Source organism: Schistocerca americana, chromosome 1, assembly GCF_021461395.2.
Source record: "Schistocerca americana isolate TAMUIC-IGC-003095 chromosome 1, iqSchAmer2.1, whole genome shotgun sequence".
Lineage (NCBI taxonomy): Eukaryota > Metazoa > Arthropoda > Insecta > Orthoptera > Acrididae > Schistocerca > Schistocerca americana.
In genome coordinates, this window is record NC_060119.1 from 321,698,885 (window position 1) to 321,718,880 (window position 19,996).

A 19,996-nucleotide genomic window follows, 5' to 3' on the forward strand; every position below is an offset into this window, starting at 1 on the left:
GTTTTTAGCCTGCAATATTGAACCTTTCCAAACACAGTTACAGACAGATGCTCTGTTAGTTCAATTTCTCCACACAGCTTTGGTATCTACAGCAAAAACAGCATTAGAGCTTTTTATGAAGCCACAGGTATTAGAAAGAAGCAGATCAATCAAGTTAGCTGCTGCTAAGGAAGGAAAAAATCTGTTACACTGAAAAAATGTAATTCTGGGTTTTGATACCCATACAGAATTAAAGAAAAGCAGCTCAGATGTGTGAACTGTCAATATTCTTAAGTGTAAGACAAGTCTTCAATCATTTGTCACAAAACTGGTCACCCTTAAACTACCTGCTGATATGTGCCATTATGTTTCTTGACCCAAGTTTAATTGTGGCAAACATCAGTTTGGCAAAATCACATCTTGCTAAGCTGCTTTGTATTCTCACAGAAAGTAATCACCTAAGTGGAACTGCAGCAGATAATGTAATGTGTGAATTTGAGACTCTGACTTCTCTGCCATCTTTTATCAATTATTTTAAAGAATACAGTCATACTGAAAAAAGAGTTGATCATTTCTGGTGGGATATCCTTGTGATAAATAACAAAATTTCATCATTGCCATGAAATTAGTTTGCAGCCTTTCCCACAGAAATGCTAACATTAAAATGGTCTTTTCAGTTAATGGTGAATGCCTCTTTGAAAACATGAGGCAGGAAGAAGTCAGTTGTTTCACATGGGCAAATATACAATGCTGTGTCCAATCTACGAAGTGTTGACCACTTGGATAGTCCAAAATCCCTTACTGACAGCACAAGGAATGCACACTCACATTATGCGGAATATCATAATCAACTTGAAGAACGACACCTTACAGAAGCACAGAGCATTTTAGAAAAAGAAGGAAAAAAGACTTGGAAGTGAAAGGGTTGGAAACGAAGTGTTTGGAAACTTTACAAAGTGCTACAAAAGAAGTGTTTACACTTGAAGATCAAATAAAGACTTTAAAAATTAGATAACTGCATTTTTACAATGTATTTGTTGCACAAATAGTGAAATTATCTGAAAAATTCAAAATTTTGCTCCTCTACCAAATTTCTAAATAAACATCTTATATGTTTCAAGGTGGGACTTAAATGTTTCAAGAAATCCTTGGGTACAGTATAAATGAAACATTTAAATTATAAGTACTGTATAAGTACACATCATTTGTTATTGAAAATATTATTTGAAGTGTTAGATTTATTTTTTTTTCCCTCGAAAAAGTTCTATTTTGTAGTATTAGCCTACTTAATTTTAAATAGATTTCTGTCTCAATTCTGTCTGTGTGTGTGTGTGTGTGTGTGTGTGTGTGTGTGTGTGTGTGTGTGTGTTTGGGGGGGGGGGGGGGGGGTGCGCACTTTTCCACGGTAAAAGACAGCACCTCAGCTTTCTGGTGATCTCTTAGCATAGAAAACAGCAGAGAAAAGAGACAGATCGTAACCTTACTTCGCACTGTTGGCCTGTTCCGTAATGAAGAGATGTCTGGATATTGCACTGCAGTCAGTTGCACCTAGGCCCGGTTGCAGCTAGCATTTGGGTGTGAGCAGGGAGCCCAATACTTTGCTGCTTCTTTGCTAAAGTGAACATGAAAGCAGCAACAGCTGCTTGGCTGCTAATGTGATGTCGGGCGTGTGGCATTCAAATGGGTGGTGCTGGTGCTGTGTTGGCTGTTATGCAAGTCAGATGGCTGGTAGCTGTATTTGCTGCCACTGCAGTGTTTGCTGCCCTCTGTCTGTGAGTGTATCTTATCGGTCTGCATGTTTACTGTTGCCACCACTGTCGGGACTACAGCATCATAGGCTGCCACAGCAACTTTATAGGACACCTTTGCCAGTGTGTCATGCACCCAATCAGCCAAGTCCATGATGGGATCCATATACAGTCTATCGCAAGGATGACCTGATTGGGGAAAGGGCCAATGGAGGTGTTGCTGTGTTTGTAAATCGTGCACACCACTCCTCTGCTCTTTCCCTGGCTACTGACCTGCAAGCAATTGCAGCTGAAATTTACACGTGTCGGAGAATCACAATTTTCTCACTGTATATGCCTTCTTCCGATGCAGTAGATTCTGAGGCTCTCACAGATCTCCTGAAACAACTACCTCGCCCATTTCTCCTCTTGGAAGACGTCAATGCTTGCCATGTCTTGTGGGGCTGAACCTCTACTTGCCCTTGGGGTCAGGTCTTGGAGGGTCTCACGACATCTCAAGAGTTGTGTGCATCCTAAACACTGGTACTCCCACTCATTTCTGTGCTGCATCTGGGTCTTTCTCAGCCATTGTCCTCTCTCTCTCTCCTCTCTAGCCTTTGCAGACTCTGTTCAGTGGGAAGTCATGGATGACTTTCATTCCAGTGACCACTTCCCACTCCTCATTCACTTGCTAGATGGATCACAACCTGAAGAGAAGCCACCAACTTGGATGGTTAGCAGAGCTAACGGGACACTGTTCCACCAGCTGGCTGTTTTCGAACACTGCAACAGCGTCCAAAGATGGGCAGACCACATCACATCAGTGATCAATCATGCCACTGACTTGTCCATCTCCAAGTCTTCCTGTCATCTAAGGAGTCGACATGTACCTTGGTGGATGGATGAGTGCTGTTCAGCATTCTGGGACAGGCATGTGGCTCTTCGACATTTTAAATGCCGACCAACAGCAGACAACCTCAGGGTCTTTCGAGTAGCAAGGGCCAAACCTCGATGCGTCATTAGGGAGAGTAAGAAAAGGTCATGGCAGGCACTCCTGGACTCCATCAACCGTTCCACTTCTTCTACAAAAGTATGAGAACCCATCAAGAGGATTTCTGGTAAACACACCCATTTATCAATAGCAGCAGTACTGAAACGGGTGTCGCCAAACAACACCCGGAGACACTGCTCAGGTGCTGGCTGAGCACTTTGCTAAAACTACTGCGAGTGCCCCCAGGATCTGGCATTTCGTCGCAACAGTGTGACTATAGAGGGGAAAATTGGACTTCAGATCCACGAATTCTGAGATGTACAACTACTCTTTTCCCTCATGGGATCTGAGTTGGCTCTGTCTGAGACTCGTGATACTGAACCTGGTCACTACCAAATCCAGTACTGCACCAATATTCGGTAGCTGAGTGGTCAGCGTGACAGACTGTCAATCCTAAGGGCCCGGGTTCGATTCCCGGCTGGGTCGGAAATTTTCTCCGCTCAGGGACTGGGTGTTGTGTTGTCCTAATCATCATCATTTCATCCCCATCGACGCGCAGGTCGCCGAAGTGGCGTCAAATCGAAAGACCTGCACCAGGCGAACGGTCTACCCGACGGGAGGCCCTAGCCACACGACATTTCCATTTCCATTTGTCAATAGCGTCAAAGGAAACCCTCCTCGAATGCTTTAATTTCATGTGGCAGAAGGGTAACTTCCCTAACTTATAGAGAGACGCAGTTTTGAGGAGAGCCTCAAACCAGGAAAGGACTGAGCATGTCTGAGTAGTTGTCAGAGTATTGCACAAATGAGCTGTGTACGAAAGACCTTGGAGCCAATGGTTAACCTTTGTCTGGTCTGGTTGTTAGAGACCGGGTAACACCTTAGCTGCTCTTAGTGGGGATTCTGGAGATTTGGGTCCACTGTCGACAACCTGACTCTGTTAGAGGCAGCTATTCAGCAGGCTTTCCTATTTAAACACCACTGAATTTGCATATTTCTCAATATGGGTTAGGCGTATGATACTGCTTGGAGGCACTATTCTCACACAACTTAGGCATATGATACTGTTTGGAGGCACTATTCTCACACAACTGCATCAATGGGGCTTTTGTGACCACCTCCCCATCTTTATATGGTCTTCCTGTCTCAGCAGTTTTTTACCTCTTGCGTCGTGAAGACCCATCTGTGTCGGTGCGGCACCCGGTTGACAGTGGACCTGAGTTGGTAACATGCTGTCAAATTGTTTTGAGCAGGAGAATGGTGTCCCTCAGGGCTGTGTTTTAAGTGTTACCCTCTTTGCCATAGCCACAAACAGCATCATGTCTACAGTAAGGGGTCCTGTATAGTGCTCCTTATTTGTGGACGATTTTGCTGTTTTCTGTTCCTCCTCCAGTACTGCAACAGCGAGCCGTCAGTTGCAGCTTACATTGCCCAGGTTAGAGGAGTGGGCTATAAAACGGGTTTTCAGTTTTCTGCAGAATAAGCATGTGTGTGTGTGTGTGTGTGTGTGTGTGTGTGTGTGTGTGTGTGTGTGTGTGTGTGTGTCATTTTAATCATTCTCGTGATCTTTTTAACGTGCAGGACTTGCATATGAGGGGCACCATCCTACATTTTAGAGACTCCGTGAGGTTCCTGGGCCTCATTTTTTTACTCAGAATTGTTGTCGTTGCCACACCTGAGAGACCTGAAAGCCAGAACTCTCAAGGCACTGAACATCATAAAGTGCTGTAGCCACAGGTCTTGGGAAGCGGACAGGACATGTCTGCTCTTGTTTTATAGGGCTTTCCTGCATTCACAGCTAGACTGTGGGTGCACAGCATATGGATCAGCAAGGCGTTCTTATTTGAAGATCATTGATGCTGCCCACCATGAGGGGCTTGGCTGGCCACAGGTGCATGTAGGATCAGTCCCATATCCAGTCTCTGTGCTGAGGCAGGGGAACCGCCACTCACCACTCAGTGGCCGCTCCTCATGGTGCAACAGGCATGTGAGTTGCTAGCAGTTCCGACTTAACCCATATACCATACTGTTGCTCATCTGCCTCTGGAATGTCTATTCTCCAACCATCCTTGAGCCACCATGCCATTTGGGATCTGTGTGCAGCCTGTGGTAGAGTCACTCGGTGTGGAACAAGTACAACCTGAAATCCAGGGTTTTAATTGTGTGCTGTCCTGGTTATTGCAGAGGCCCAGTGTCATTTTAGATTAAGTGCAGTACAAGAGAGAGTGCACTCCTGCTTTTGTTTTTAACTTGCTGTTTTCTGTCATTTTACGTGAGCACCATGATTATGTAGCTGTCTTTATGGATGGGTCTAAGCGGGGGGCTCCTCTGGTAGCTCTGTTGTTTTCCAGGATCATGTCCTCAAGATGCGAATGCCTACAGAATTTAAGGTCCTCGATGCTGAATTATATGTGATGTTGCAGGCACTGGAGCAGATGCGACATTCTTCCAGTGCTAAATATCTTGTCTGTTCTGACTCCCTTAGTCTCCTCCGTTCTCTCCAATGTTTATATCCAGCAGATAAAATAACCCAGAATATCCAAGATGTGCTCCTCCATCTACAACAACTGGGAAAGGAGATGTCTTTCTGCTGGGTACCAGGGCACATGAGTATTGCTGGGAACAAAAGGGCGGATCTAGCAGTCAAGGAGGTGTGTTGTGATCCTCAGGTATTTCATTGTGCCATCCCCCTGCATGCTATTACCTTGCTATTGAGGTACAAAGTAATGCGTCGATGGGAAGATGAGTGGCTGGAAGTGACTTATTACAAGCTCCGTATCGTATAAACCACAACTCAGCTGCATAGTACTTCCTTCCAGCTATGGCAATGGGACGAGGTCCTCCTTACTCGTTTTCGCATAGACCACAGCCCCATGACGCGTGGATTCTTATTCCAGTGAGATGACCCTCCCATGTGTGGTGCCTGTGGAGTGCAGATCATGGTGCACCACATTTTATTGGATTGTGTTTTATTTTCTTACCAGCAGGCCGTGGTGCATTTGCCGATGGATCTGCAATCCATTTTGGGTAACATTCAAACAAATATGGTTCAAGTTTTAAAATTCTGTGAATTGTCCTACATTTTAACAAGATTTTAGGGAGATATTTTTAATTTGTTAACAGGGTGACAATCTCGCCCAAGTATTTTGTAAGTGGTCAGCCAGTCACATTTCCCTGTGCCTTTCTTTTAGCTCTTCTGTATTTTCTTTTCTCGGGGTTTTAATTTCATGTATAGCTACTTTGCCTCTTTCTAATTTGTTTTAGTGCATGTGAGATAGAGTGAGTGTGTGGTCGCTTCAAATGTATGAATGCGCGAAAATTTTATACCTATCATTGTATTTGTTTTGATGCAAATTCATAGAGTGCACAGTTGCCATAAATATAGTTATTTCACACAAAAGACTAAATCAACAATTGACAAATTAAATGTTTGCAATGTCTATTAACTGGCAACCGCAGTAATGGTGTTTGTATAGTAGTTACAGTCGAACACTGTCTTGGAGGAAATACACTCTCTAGTGATGAGCATGTTGACCGATAGTATGACTGCAGGGGAACAATGGCTGCATGTTCAGAACAAAGCAAACTTTCCTAGCAATTGTGGGTTGACGTGAGTTTGCAGTCATGACAAAACAAAAGAGAAAATGAACACAGAGTGCGAAACAAATTTCTGTATGTGTCAGTGGGCTGTTGTTAAACTTATTCCATGTGAGCTACGGCTTGCAGAAATGGAATCCTGAAAGCACTTCTGTACTGTATGGTGGCTCAGCTTACACTGATCTTGCTTTTTACTGACCTGGACCTGTGCACACCACAAACATTGCCAAAATTTTGCCTATCAGTAAATGTGTGCGCCGGCAGATACCTGATACAGCTAGTTTGTGCCGGCCATGATCCATTCTGGTCCCACATTTCTGCAGCGTAGCTGCCCCAGTTCTGTTGAAAAAGAACCTTCCTATTTTCCTTCCTGACTGTAGTCAGATGTATCTCAGTACCACATTATTGGCAGTATGTTAGGCTCTAATCTTTCTCCTTTTATTTATGTATATGATTCCTGTTTTTGCATTGTAAATTGGGTTCTTTGCATTCATTTATTATTTGTTACTTGCATGTTTAGATTCTGTCAACATTATCATTGTATTTGCTATAATTGTCATTATGCATTTTCTCTGCATATTGCTGATTGGTTTGAATGTGTTTTCCTTTTCCTTCAGTCTTCCTACAATCTATCAGCCTTCAGTTTGGCTGTCTTTTCTCCTATTCTTTAGTTGATTGCTCCATTCAATTCAACCACATTTTACTCTCTTCTTTGATGTTATTAGTTTCAGTTTAAAAATAAATCTTTCTTGCTTTGTTGCCACTACCGTCACATTTCTAAAGAATTTGGACATTGCTTTATTCTTTCCTAATACTGAAAAGATCTTGATATTTTCCAGCTGTTTTCAACTCTTAACCTGTCTAGTTCTGTTTTATTTGAGAAATTTTGTTTCCCCCCTGCGGGTTCGAGGATTAGAATAGGCCCGCGGTATTCCTGCCTGTCGTAAGAGGCGACTAAAAGGAGTCTCAAATGTTTCGGCCTTATGTGATGGTCCCCTCTCGGGTTTGACCTCCATCTTTCTAAATTGTTCCGAAGAGCGATCCAATTGGGGAAGGGCGCCTTACATGGTGCACTGTATCTGTCGTGCATTGAGACCTTTAGCCGGCTTTCTCGTTGTTGCAATGGTGTCCAGCTCGTTTTCTATCTCTTGGGTGAGGATACGTCCATGGGTGCGATTTCCATGCTGCACTGTGCAGTGTTGCTTTTCGCTGCGACGACTCATACATTTTTGCACCTAAGATCCAGCACGGTAGCCAATCCGTTGTGGTGGAGCCGCCATGTACCCTGTTGGTTGTGGCCCCCTTGATAACACAGGGATCGCTCTACTGATGCCTGCGCCGTTTACTCCCCATGTATGCCAAGGAGTAGATGCCCATCTTCCTGGGGCATCGAGACTCCCGGCAATGGCCATCCTGCCAGGCGGCCCTTGCTGTGGCTGGGTGGCGCCCATGGGGAGGGCCCTTGGTCGGAGTAGGTGGCATCAGGGTGGATGACACATAATGAAGCGTGGCACATCATCTCTTGCTGGTGGCCAGCAACCAGCAGTCTCTAAGCGTTTGAGGGCTCATTTTAAAGGTAACGTTTATGACCCCAAATCGTTCCCATCCCTGGCCACACCATGGGAGGAACGAAAGGCAATGAATGACAGCGACACGTATTCGCCCCAGTATCTCATCTGTACCAGAGCTGATGGGGAATCCTTTGTCTCCGTGAAGCCTCAGTTCTTTGTAGAGCATTTAGAGGACAAGTTTGCGGAGGTGGAGGGCTTGTCCAAAATGCGCTCTGGGTCATTTTTGATAAAAACGGCATCCTCCGCCCAGTCACGCAGGTTACTTGCTTGTGACAAGTTGGGGGATGTTAACGTTACCATCACACCGCATAAGAGTTTAAATATGGTCCAGGGTGTTATTTTCCACAGGGACCTACTTTTGCAGTCTGATGACGAGCTGCGCGCCAACTTAGAGCGTAGAGGTGTTCATTTTGTCCGGCGCGTTCATCAGGGTCTGAGGGACAATCAGGTTGCTACCGGTGCCTTCATCTTGGCCTTTGAGGGTGATACATTACCGGAGAAGGTCAAGGTGATGGTCTACCGTTGTGACGTCAAGCCCTATATCCCTCCCCCGATGCGGTGCTTTAAGTGCTGGAAGTTCGGCCGTATGTCTTCCCGCTGCACTTCCAGCCTCACATGTCGAGATTGGGGACGCCCATCTCATCCCGATACTCCATGTGCTCCGCCTCCCATCTGTGTCAACTGTGGAGAGCCTCATTCACCTTGCTCACCAGACTGCAGGATCTTACAGAAAGAACGCAAAATCATGGAATATAAGACCCTGGACCGACTGACTTACACTGAGGCTAAGTGGAAATTTGAATGGCTACATCCCGTGCGCATGATGGCATCTTATGCCTCAACTGTCACTCCTGCTCCAGCTCCTTTAGATGCACCACAAACAGTCAGCTCTCAGAGTCAGAGGACCTCACCTGCCCCCTTGACGATGGGGGCCCCTTCTCTCGCTGTTGCTCCCACACCACCTACCTCGAGAGCAGCACCCACTAAACCACTGGGGACACCAGTCCCCACTTCTAAGCCGGAGAAGCGTAAGTCTTCTTCGGCTTCTCTCGCTCGGAAGGGATCCCTTGGGTCACTCCCTTCCCAGGTTCCTACCAGCCGCACAGTGGCTGAAAAAGCCACAGGTCGCAGGTTGTCGAACTTCGCGGTCATCTTCGGTCCAGGAGACTGACTCCAATAAGCCCTCTCAACAACGACAACCAAAGGAAAAGCGAGAGAAATCGACATTGAAGACCCGTAAGACCAAGGCACCTGCGGTGGCACCTACTCCACCGCTACCTACAAGCTCTGCGTCTGAGGATGCGGTGGAGATTCTTGCGTCCGCTGAGGACCTCGATCTCACCGGTCCCTCAGACGCAATGGATAGCACTTGCACGGGTGCTCCATCGGAGGCAGCAGGTGACCCAGAGGCGTAATCTGCCTTCCCAGTCCCGTCACGCCTTTCTCAGCCATGGACAATTCCATCCTCCAGTGGAACTGTAGCAGTTTGTTCCACCATCTAGCTGAGCTCCGACAACTTATCAGCCGTCACCCTTTCTTCTGCATTGCTCTTCAGGAAACTTGGTTTCCAGCAATGCGAATCCCCGCCCTCCGTGGCAATCGGGGTTATTATAAGAACTGGGCAGCTTAGGAAAGGGTGTCTGGTGGCATCTGCATATATGTCCTTAACTCTCTTCACAGCGAGTCTAACCCTCTACAAACAGCTTTAGAGGCTGTCGCTGTTCGGGTGTGGATGCCACAGGCTATTACCGTCTGCAGTCTTTACCTTCCACCGGATGGTGATGTCGCGCAGCATGTCCTGGCTGCGCTGATAGCCCAATTGCCGCCACCTTTCTTCTTACTGGGCGACTTCAACGCCCATAACCCTCTGTGGGGTGGGTCAGTGGTGACAGGTCAAGGCACCACCATTGAGCATTTATTGGCACAGCTCGATCTTTCGCTGTTAAATGATGGTTCCTTCACACACTTCAGTGTGGTGCATGGCACGTACTCCACTATTGACCTTTCGATCTGCAGCCCTAGCCTCTTACCATCTGTCCAGTGGAGAGTGCATGACGACCTGTGTGGTGTTGACCACTCTCCGATCTTTCTGTCACTGCCACAGCGTCAGTCTTCTGGGCGCCCATGCAGGTGGGCAATGAATAAGGCTGACTGGGACTTGTTTTCCTCCATTGCCGCTATTGAGCCTCCCTCTAATGATGGCATTGATGCGGTGGTTCACTCGGTCACCACGGGCATCGTTACTGCCGCTGAATCTTCCATTCCCAGTTCTTCTGGGTCCCCTCGGCGGCGGACTGTGCCTTGGTGGTCGCCTGAGATCGCTGAAGCGATTAAAGATTGCCGGCGGGCACTCCAACATCACAAGCGACATCCCTGCATTTAACACCTCATTACCTTCAAATGTCTGCGTGCGCGGGCCCGTCGCCTTATCCGCCAAAGCAAGCAGGAGTGCTGGGAGCGGTATGTGCCCACCATTGGCCTCCATGTCTCTCCATCGCAGGTCTGGGCCAAGATCCGACGCCTCTATGGCTATTGGACCCCTGTCAGCGTCCCTGCGCTCTCAATGAATGGAGCAGTTTGTACAGACTCCGACGAAATTGCCAACTGCTTGGAAGAGCATTTTGCTCTGAGTTCTGCTTCTTCCAATTACCCCCTGGCCTTCCGCTTCATTAAAGAGTGGATGGAACGTCGGAGCCTTTCTTTTCACACCCACCATTCTGAATCCTACAATGGTCCATTCAGTGAGTGGGAATTTCATAGTTCCCTTGCCGCTTGCCCTGATACCGCTCCTGGGCCAGATCGCATCCACTGTCAGATGCTGAAACACCTTTCAGTGGACTGCAAGCGACGCCTCCTCGACCTTTACAACCGTCTCTGGGTCGAGGGTGAGTTTCCGTCGCAATGGCGGGAAAGCATTGTCATCCCCGTTTTGAAACCGGGCAAGAGCCCTTTGGAGGTGGACAGCTACTGCCCCATTAGCCTCACCAACGTTCTTTGCAAGCTTCTCGAAGGGATGGTGAGCCAGCGCATGCATTGGGTACTGGAGTCTCGGGGCCTTCTGGCTCCGTCTCAGGGTGGGTTCCGTAAAGGCCGCTCCGCCACCGACAATCTGGTGAGTCTGGAGTCGGCCATCCGTACTGCCTTTGCCCACTGTCAGCACCTGGTCGCTGTCTTTTTCGTCATGCAGAAGGCATACGATATGACATGGCATCATCACATACTTTCTATGCTTCATGGATGGGGTCTTCGGGGCCCTCTGCCGATCTTTATCCGAAATTTTCTGTCATATTGTACCTTCCGCGTGCAAGTCGCAGCCTCCCATAGTTCCTCCCGAGTTCAGGAGAATGGGGTACCACAGGGATCTGTCCTCAGTGTCTGCCTGTTTTTAATCGCAATAAACGGGCTCGCTGCGGCGGTGGGAAATTCTGTCTCCGCTTCCCTGTATGCTGACGACTTCTGCCTTTACTACCGCTCTACTGGCATTGCAGCTGTTGAACATCAGCTACAGGGCGATATACGCAAGGTGCAGTCTTGGGCTGTAGCACATGGTTTTCAGTTTTCGGCTGCCAAGACCTGCGTTATGCATTTCTGCCGGCGCCGAACAGTCCATTCTGAGCCGCGGCTTTATCTTGCCGACGAACTCCTTGCTGTGGTGGAGACCCACAGGTTTTTGGGTGTAGTTTTTGATGCCCGGCTGACTTGGCTGCCTCATATTCGGCAGCTTAAACAGGCATGTTGGCGGCATCTAAATGCTCTGAGATGCTTGAACCACACCCACCGGGGCGCTGACTGATCTACCCTGTTACGGCTCTACCAGGCGTTAATCCAGTCTCGTCTGGATTATGGGAGCCTGGCTTATGGCTCAGCATCCCCATCTGCTTTGCGGGTGCTGGACCCAATCCTACACAGCGGAATACGCCTTGCCACTAGTGCTTTCCGGACCAGCCCAGTGGACAGCATATTTGCGGAGGCAGGTGTCCCTCCATTGCGCTTCAGGCGCCAAAATTTACTGGCCGCTTATGCTGCCCATGTTTTTAGCTTGCACGGGCATCCAAACTATCGTCTCCTGTTCCTGCGATCGGTCGTCCATCTGCCAGAATGTCGGCCCCGGTCAGGTTGTACGATCGCGGTCCGCATCAAAGAGCTTCTCTCCGGGCTTAGGGTTTTCACTGTTCCACCTCCTTTCCGGGCCACTTTGCATACACCCCCATGGTGTGTTCCTTGCCCTTGCCTTCGGCTCGACTTGGCACAGGGCCCGAAGGACTCAATCCCTCCAGAGGCCTTCCGCCGCTGCTTTTATTCCATCCTGGCCACGTATCAGTGCTCTGACGTTGTTTACACTGACGGTTTGATGGTTGCTGGTCGTGTCGGTTATGAGCTAACTCTAGGGGACCATTCCGAACAACGTTCCTTGCCGGCTGGCTGCAGCGTTCACACTGCTGAGCTGGTCACCATCTTTCGAGCCCTAGAGTATATCCGCTCCTGCTCAGGTGAGTCCTTTGTGAGCTGTAGCGATTCCCTGAGCAGTTTACGAGCTCTCGACCAGTATTTCCCTCTTTCTCGTTTGGTGATGGCTATCCAGGAGTCCCTGCATACTCTTGCCCGTTGCGGCCGCTCTGTGGTCTTTGTGTGGACCCCTGATCATGTCGGTATCCCGGGCAATGAACATGTTGACCGCCTGGCGAAAGAGGCCACCAGGCAACCATCTCTGGATGCTGACCTCCCAGAGACTGATTTGCGAGCGGTCCTCCACCGAAAAGTTTTTGCACTTTGGGACGCTGAATGGCGCGATCGGATCACGCCCAATAAACTCCGTGCCATTAAGGAGACGACAACTGTATGGCGGTCATCAATGCGAGCCAACCGCAGGGACTCAGTCGTCCTTTGTCGGCTCCACATTGGCCACTCCCGGCTGACACACAGTTACTTACTGCGCCAGGAGGACCCTCCTCTGTGTCGCTGCGGGGCGGCTTTGACAGTGGCCCACAAATTGTTGGCCTGCCCCCTTTTAGCTGTGGTCAGGCGGACATTTGCGCTGCCTGATACGCTCCCTGCCCTTTTAACTGATGACCCTGCTATGGCTGGCTTAGTTTTACGTTTTATTCGGGCAGGGGTTTTTTTTTCATTTAATATGAGTGTTTATGTTTTATTTTATTATATTGTGTTGATTCTGGCCTTTGGCCTACGGTTTTAAACTGAGTTTTTAATGTGTTCTCAGTGGTTGGCTTTTCCTTTTTTTATTCTATGGTCGGCCACCACTGCCACACTCCATGTGATTTTAATTTGTTATGTCTGTTCTTTGTCTGATTTTTTCTTGTCCTGTGTTGTCTGTTGTCTCTATTATCCGTTTTTTACTCTGTGTAGTAGTTTTTAAGTTTTGGAACAAGGGACCGATGACCGTTGCAGTCTGGTCCCTTTAATCCCACAAACCAACCAACCAAATTTTGTTTCTTATTCTGCTATATTGCTCACTTTGCTTATCATCTTCTTCTGTTTCTTTTGCCTTTTCCCCTGAATCAGTGCAATGTTGGTTATTAATGGATTTGGCAAGGTTAATTTAAGTGGTGGGTGGATGTCTTTCCTGTCACCGCCACATAACCACATCTCTCCTCCACCCCTCCCACCCCCACCCTGCCCTACCCCTCTATGCTGTCTCACAGGAATAAAATATGTGTACCCCAACTGCCTGCATGTTAGTCTTATTCATGTGAAAGTGCACAAATTTCCCTAAAGATTTGTGAACCGTGTAACTACAGTGGGTCTTGAGTACCAGTGAATGAATGCCTTGCATGTTTAGCTCTAATCTGTTTTCCTTGTTGAACTTAATGAACTTTCATTCCATACAGTTCTGTAACTTTGTGTTTCCCACCTGACAACTTCTGGAATCCTCCTGCTTTCTGTATCATGTCGTTTGTATCTCAACAATGAAAAATTAAACATATTATCTTCTTAAATACAGGGTGATTCAAAAAGAATACCACAACTTTAAAAATGTGTATTTAATGAAAGAAACATAATATAACCTTCTGTTATACATCATTACAAAGAGTATTTAAAAATGTTTTTTTCACTCAAAAACAAGTTCAGAGATGTTCAATATGGCCCCCTCCAGACACACGAGCAGTATCAACCCGATACTCCAACTCGTTCCACACTCTCTGTAGCACATCAGGCGTAACAGTTTGGATAGCTGCTGTTATTTCTCGTTTCAAATCATCAATGGTGGCTGGGAGAGGTGGCCAAAACACCATATCCTTAACATACCCCCATAAGAAAAAATCGCAGGGGGTAAGATCAGGGCTTCTTGGAGGCCAGTGATGACGTGCTCTGTCACGGGCTGCCTGGCGGCCGATCCATCGCCTCGGGTAGTTGACGTTCAGGTAGTTACGGACAGATAAGTGCCAATGTGGTGGCGCTCCATCCTGCTGAAATATGAATTGTTGTGCTTCTTGTTCGAGCTGAGGGAACAGCCAATTCTCTAACATCTCCAGATACTGTAGTCCAGTTACAGTAGCACCTTCGAAGAAAAAGGGACCAAAAACTTTATTGGCTGAAATGGCGAACAAATGTACAACTAAATGAAACTTTATAGCTCCCTTAATTCGCCGACAGATAGTGCTTAGCTCTGCCTTTTGTCGTTGCAGAGTTTTAAATTCCTAAAGTTGTGGTATTCTTTTTGAATCACCCTGTATAATTAGTGCTATCATTGGCAGTTCAATGTTATAAATAAAACATTAGGGAGACCTCAGACATAATATATTTTTTATTGTTTATGGTCAAGATCATCATCTGCTTAAGTTACAACTCATATAATAATGAAAGGCTTTCTTTTCTATGTTAAAATGCACTTGTGTTATGGTATAGTACCCATTTTATTAGGCCATGGATGAATGAGCAGCATCACTTCTGTAAGGCTCCAACAGAAGTCCTTCCCTTTGGGGGGGGGGGGGGCAAATGTGAATGAACAAATGTCTATAAGGTACATTACATATGTAGAATTGTGGACAGTTGGGAATGTGAGTCTCACGGGAAGCGTGCAAGGGATAAGTCTCTGCAGTCGCGCTATTCATCTGTGTCTTCGGTGGCTCAGATGGATAGAGCGTCTGCCTTGTAAGCAGGAGATCCTGGGTTCGAGTCCCGGTCAGGGCACACATTTTCAGCTGTCCACATCGAGGTATATCAACAACACCTGTCGGCAGCTGAGGGTTTCAGTTAGACATCATCTATTAAGAAGATAGATATGCGCCAGTCCATTTTAACTTACATGGACCCAAAGTACACTATAAAATGAATACTATGTGAAATAAGAAGCTTGTTCATAACAGAGTAGCGTTGACATACATGTGAGACATGAATAAAAAGAGGTATAATAATTAATTTTCACCAAACCAAGATAAGAAAGGAGATTTTGTTAAAATCTTGCAATGCTGTACCGGATATTTGTCCAGCAGCATTCATGCACGTAAGGCATGGTAGTCCCCACATGAGTGTTACAAGTTTTCTTTCTTGGGGACTAAGTGCAAGGCAGATGATTATGAGTTGCTTGATGTTCAAACAGCACCCTTTCACGGCAAGGCCTTGAACTCAGCCTTTGCTATGGTGACTCACCGTGGCAAGAGATGGGTGGTCCGGGTGTAGTCAAAATGTTGCAGTCTGTCAAATGTTTGACATCTCTCAGTGCACGAGACAGGCAAGTGAGCTCCAAAAATTTATCCAGTATTTCTGCATACGGTCTGTGAGACTTCACTGGTTTAATGCTGAAGAAAGTGCTCAACTGGGCATTCATGATATTAAGTTCTGGCCGAGGAAATCCGCACCCAAGATAGGCTTGTTGACTTCAGCCTCAGCGAATGTCCACTCTAATGTGTGGCGCAGTCTGAGATCTGAATTTCAGTGATGTATGCCTTATGTTTTATTTGGCTCAATTGTTTGACGCCACAAGAGACAGCACCTCAATTGTCCAGTGGTCTCTTAACATAGATTGTGAGAAAATAGCCAGATTGGAACCTGTATAACTGAAATACTTCACACTGCTGACGTGTTCTGCTATGAAGAGACTCGTGATACCAGCAAAAGCAACTTGACTGCTGCTCTGACGTTGGTGGGGTACTGCTTGAACGGCTGGTGATGCATTGGCTGTTGCGTGAGCTGGATTGCCAGTAGCTGGATCAGCCACTGCACAGTGTCTGCTGCCCTCTATTGGTGAATGCACCAGCTAGTTAATCTACCATCTGTGCAGTCAAGTTCTGAAATGGGTGGTGCAAATCAGAGCCTAATGCAGTATCTGGCAGGAGATGTATATTGCTGCGGAGCGGGTATTGCTGTCAGGGCTGCGGCATCGTAGGCTGCTGCAGCCTTTGCCAGTGCATCATGCACCCGATCAGCGAAGTCCGCGACAGTGCCGAATTGCATGTCTGCCTGCATGGTGATGACTGCTTGCCTTTGTCCTGGGATGCTGTGCACCCAGACAGCATGAAACAGCGAGTCTGGAACCACATCGGACTGTACGAGGCTCCACAGATAGTGCAGGAACTGAGATGACCTCTTGTCATTGCATTCCTCTTTGGTGCAACAGCTGATGTCCCTGTAGTTCCCACGAAGATGAAATTCGCCGGATCGACTCCTCCTTTAGTCAATTATATGAAGACTGCATCAGCAGTGCAGTGATTATGTCCCACATGTCAGCTATGTTGTTTTGTTCTACTTGGTTCATGAAGTGTCCAAATTTTGTGATGTCGCAGGTGATGCTGTTGCTGAGGAAAGCTGCCTTCACGTGGCTGAATTAGTGGTAGCATTTTACGCTTGGAAATTTTCCTGTGCTGGCTTTGGAAGCACAGAGTCCGTGCATGCAGAGTGTGCCTATAGCTCAGTCTCCAGCCTCTGACAACTTCTCTAATCCCTTCTCTTTCTGTGTCAAGTCGTCCAAATCTCAACAGTGAAAACTGCACACATATTATCTTCTTAAATTTAATTGCTGTTCTTCTTAAATTTAATTGGCAGTTTAGTGTTATAAACAAAATATTAGGAAGGCCTGAGATGTAATATATGAGGGTATGTCAATTATTATCCACAATTTAGTTATATTTTTGTTTGTTTGGTGGTACTGTCATTTTACATTGATGTTACATGCTTTGTTTATTTGTTGTTATACCTTTGCAATTTTCAAGCTGCTAGGTTAGTTTTGTTATCGCTGTTGTGCTGTTAATCATGGCCACTCTGTTGTCTATTTTCACCAAAGAAGAGCAACGTTCAGTGGTCTGTTTTTTGTGGTTGGAAGGCGTATCGGGGGCTGAAATTCATCGAAGACTTTCGGTACAGTACAGGAGCAGTGTTTTGCCACAACAGAGTGCCTACGAATGGATTGAAAAATTCCGAAATGCTCGCACAAGTGTTATCCACGATGAAGGAGCCGGACGACTGTTTACTGCCACAAATTAAGAAACCATTGAGCGTTCACGTGAAATGATTCTCTTAGACAGATGATTAACTGTTGATGAAGTGGCACATCATCTGCAAATTAGTCACAGTTTTGCCTACAAAGTCATCCACAACAGACTTGGGTTTCATAAAGTTTGTGCAAGATGGGTCCCAAAACAACTCACACAGTTGCATAAACAAACACGCTTGGACATCTGCAAAACATATTTGAATCACTATGGTAACGAAGGGGACAACTTCTTAGACAGGATCATTACTGGTGACGAAACATGGATCCATCATTATGAGCCGGAGAGTAAATGGCAGAGTATGGAATGGAAACATCCAAATTTGCCCTGCAAGAAAAAGTTCAAGACCCAACAGTCTGCAGGAAAACTGATGCTTATGGTTTTTTGGGACGCACAAGGTCCAGTATTGGAACGTTATGGGGAAAGGGGCACAACAATAAACAGTGTATGTTACAGTAAAATGCTTACTGCCAGGCTAAAGCCTGCAATTCGGAGCTAACGCCAAGATTGCTGTCAAAAGGTGTTGTGTTGTTGCACGGCAATGCCCGTCCACATACTGCTGCCCACACTGCTGGAAAGCTCCAGAAACTCAAAGTTGAAGTACTGGATCATCCCCCATATAGTCTCGATCTTGCTCCTTCGGACTATCACTTGTTTGGTCCACTCAAACAGGCATTAAGGGGTTGTTGATTTGCCTCGGATGAAGTAGTGAAAAAAACTGTGCATTCCTGGCCCACAGCTCAACCGATAACCTTTTTTTATGAGGGCATCAGGAAACTTGTACAATGATGGACCAAGTGCGTTGAAACGCAAGGAGACTATGTCGAAAAATGATGTTCTTGTAAGTTTCCTATTTGATTACAATAAAATTTTATAACTACTTTGTGGGTAATAATTGACTTACCCTTGTGTTTTTTATTGCTTGTGGTTAAGATCATTGCCTGCTTGAGTTGTTGTATAACAATTAAAGACTTTGTTTTCTAGGTCAAAATGCGCTTATGTTCTTTCTAGGTCATTGTGCTTTACCAAATATTATCTCCAGTGCATTTATTTTATTCCTGAACTGCAACTCTGCAAGATCTATAATACTGAGCTACAGCTGCTATATCCTCTTCATTGAACTCAAAACATTTTCCAACCACGAGTATGAATGTGAGAAAAGGTGAAAGTGTCAAGTGTGATGAATAGATGGATTTTCTAACGATTAGCACTTCCAGTCCCTCAGCTTTTATATTACAAAAATTCCTTTGTGTCGGGTATACTTTCCTATCGTGATCTTTTTTATTTTTAAATCAAGACCTCTTCTCTCATTTATCACCCATTTCGCATGGAATGTCTGCTTAGTGCTTAGCTACTTACTGTTTTTCCTTTGCAAGCTAATCAATATGAATTATTGCTATCTCTCAAGTTTTCTTGGGACAATTGATAATGGTATGCCTTTGGGTGTCCTGCCGAAATGTCGATTCCGTGAGACATGTTATTTCAAGAACTGATCTAGACACTGTCTTCAGGTGCTGCAAGCTGTGATATAAAGTAAACTTTTTGCCTGGACTTCAACTAGACTGTCAAGTATTTTTGGTGTTGTATTGTTATTTACAGCTTTGTTTGACTCCTGACACCCCTATTCCCTTCGATGTTCATCTGTTATCTGGATTCTGAACTGTTATTTTGTGAAATGCGCATTCTCTCGGTGTTTTCCAGCTCTGGTAGATGAGACAGCCAGTGAGATCTTAATAAATTGAGTGCTGCATCCCAAGCCTTGCTTAATTTGAAATCTATGCCCGAGTGTGTTATGTTTTCAACGTCTGTATTTTGGTAGACTCCTTAATTATGCTGTTGCGGAAACTTCACATTTGCACTACTATACTGGCCATGCAGTATTTCTTGATATACCCAATCTGAGTGGTCTAAGTGTAACTGTTTCATATAGATAACTGTATTGAATTGAATTGTAGTGTGATGATTGTTGCTGCTGTCCACCTCGATAGCTGAGTGGTCAGCATGACGGAATGCCATGCAAAGGGGCCCAGGTTCGATTACCGGCTGGGTTGGAGATTTTCTCCACTCAGGAACTGGGTGTTGTGTTGCCGTCATCATCACTGTATCATCCCCATCGACACACAAGCTGCCATCATGGCATCAACTCAGAAGACAGGTCTACTCGACAGGAGGCCCTAGCCACATGACATTTCATTTCATTGTTGTTGCTGTGATGATGGTGGCAATGGTGGTGAGAAAAAGAAGAGTGAAGCCCAATGCTGGCATATAGCCTATTCTCAAAAAGTATCAAGTTGCTCAGGTAGCATAGCATCACTATTTACAGATGGGTCACCTAAAGTGTGACACATGCCGTCACTCCATGAGACACTGTGGAAAGGTTTGTAATACAACCCAGGAATTTGATGTGCAGTCTGGTGATCAGGAACCTGTTTCCACCACCTTCCCTCCCCTTGCTGGGAGATACTAGGAGTGATATTTGATGTATTTTTCGTCCGCAGCTCGTGATCGTGCGGTAGCGTTCTCGCTTCCCACATCCGGGTTCGATTCCCGGCGGGGTCAGGGATTTTCTCTGCCTCGTGATGACTGGGTGTTGTGTGTTCTAAGTTCTAGGGGACTGATGACCATAGATGTTAAGTCCCATAGTGCTCAGAGCCATTTGAACCATTTTTTAATATATTAGTCAGT

The 19,996-nt window shown here is 46.1% G+C and overlaps 1 protein-coding gene and 1 non-coding gene across 2 annotated transcripts in view; both read left to right on the forward strand.

Annotated features, from left to right (window-relative positions):
• LOC124598662 (negative elongation factor B) overlaps positions 1 to 19,996 on the forward strand; it is a 136,201-nt gene that overhangs the window by 90,038 nt on the left and 26,167 nt on the right. The window lies entirely within an intron of this gene.
• Trnat-ugu lies at positions 14,940 to 15,014 on the forward strand. The gene has a single exon. It is a non-coding gene; the product is annotated as a tRNA-Thr (tRNA).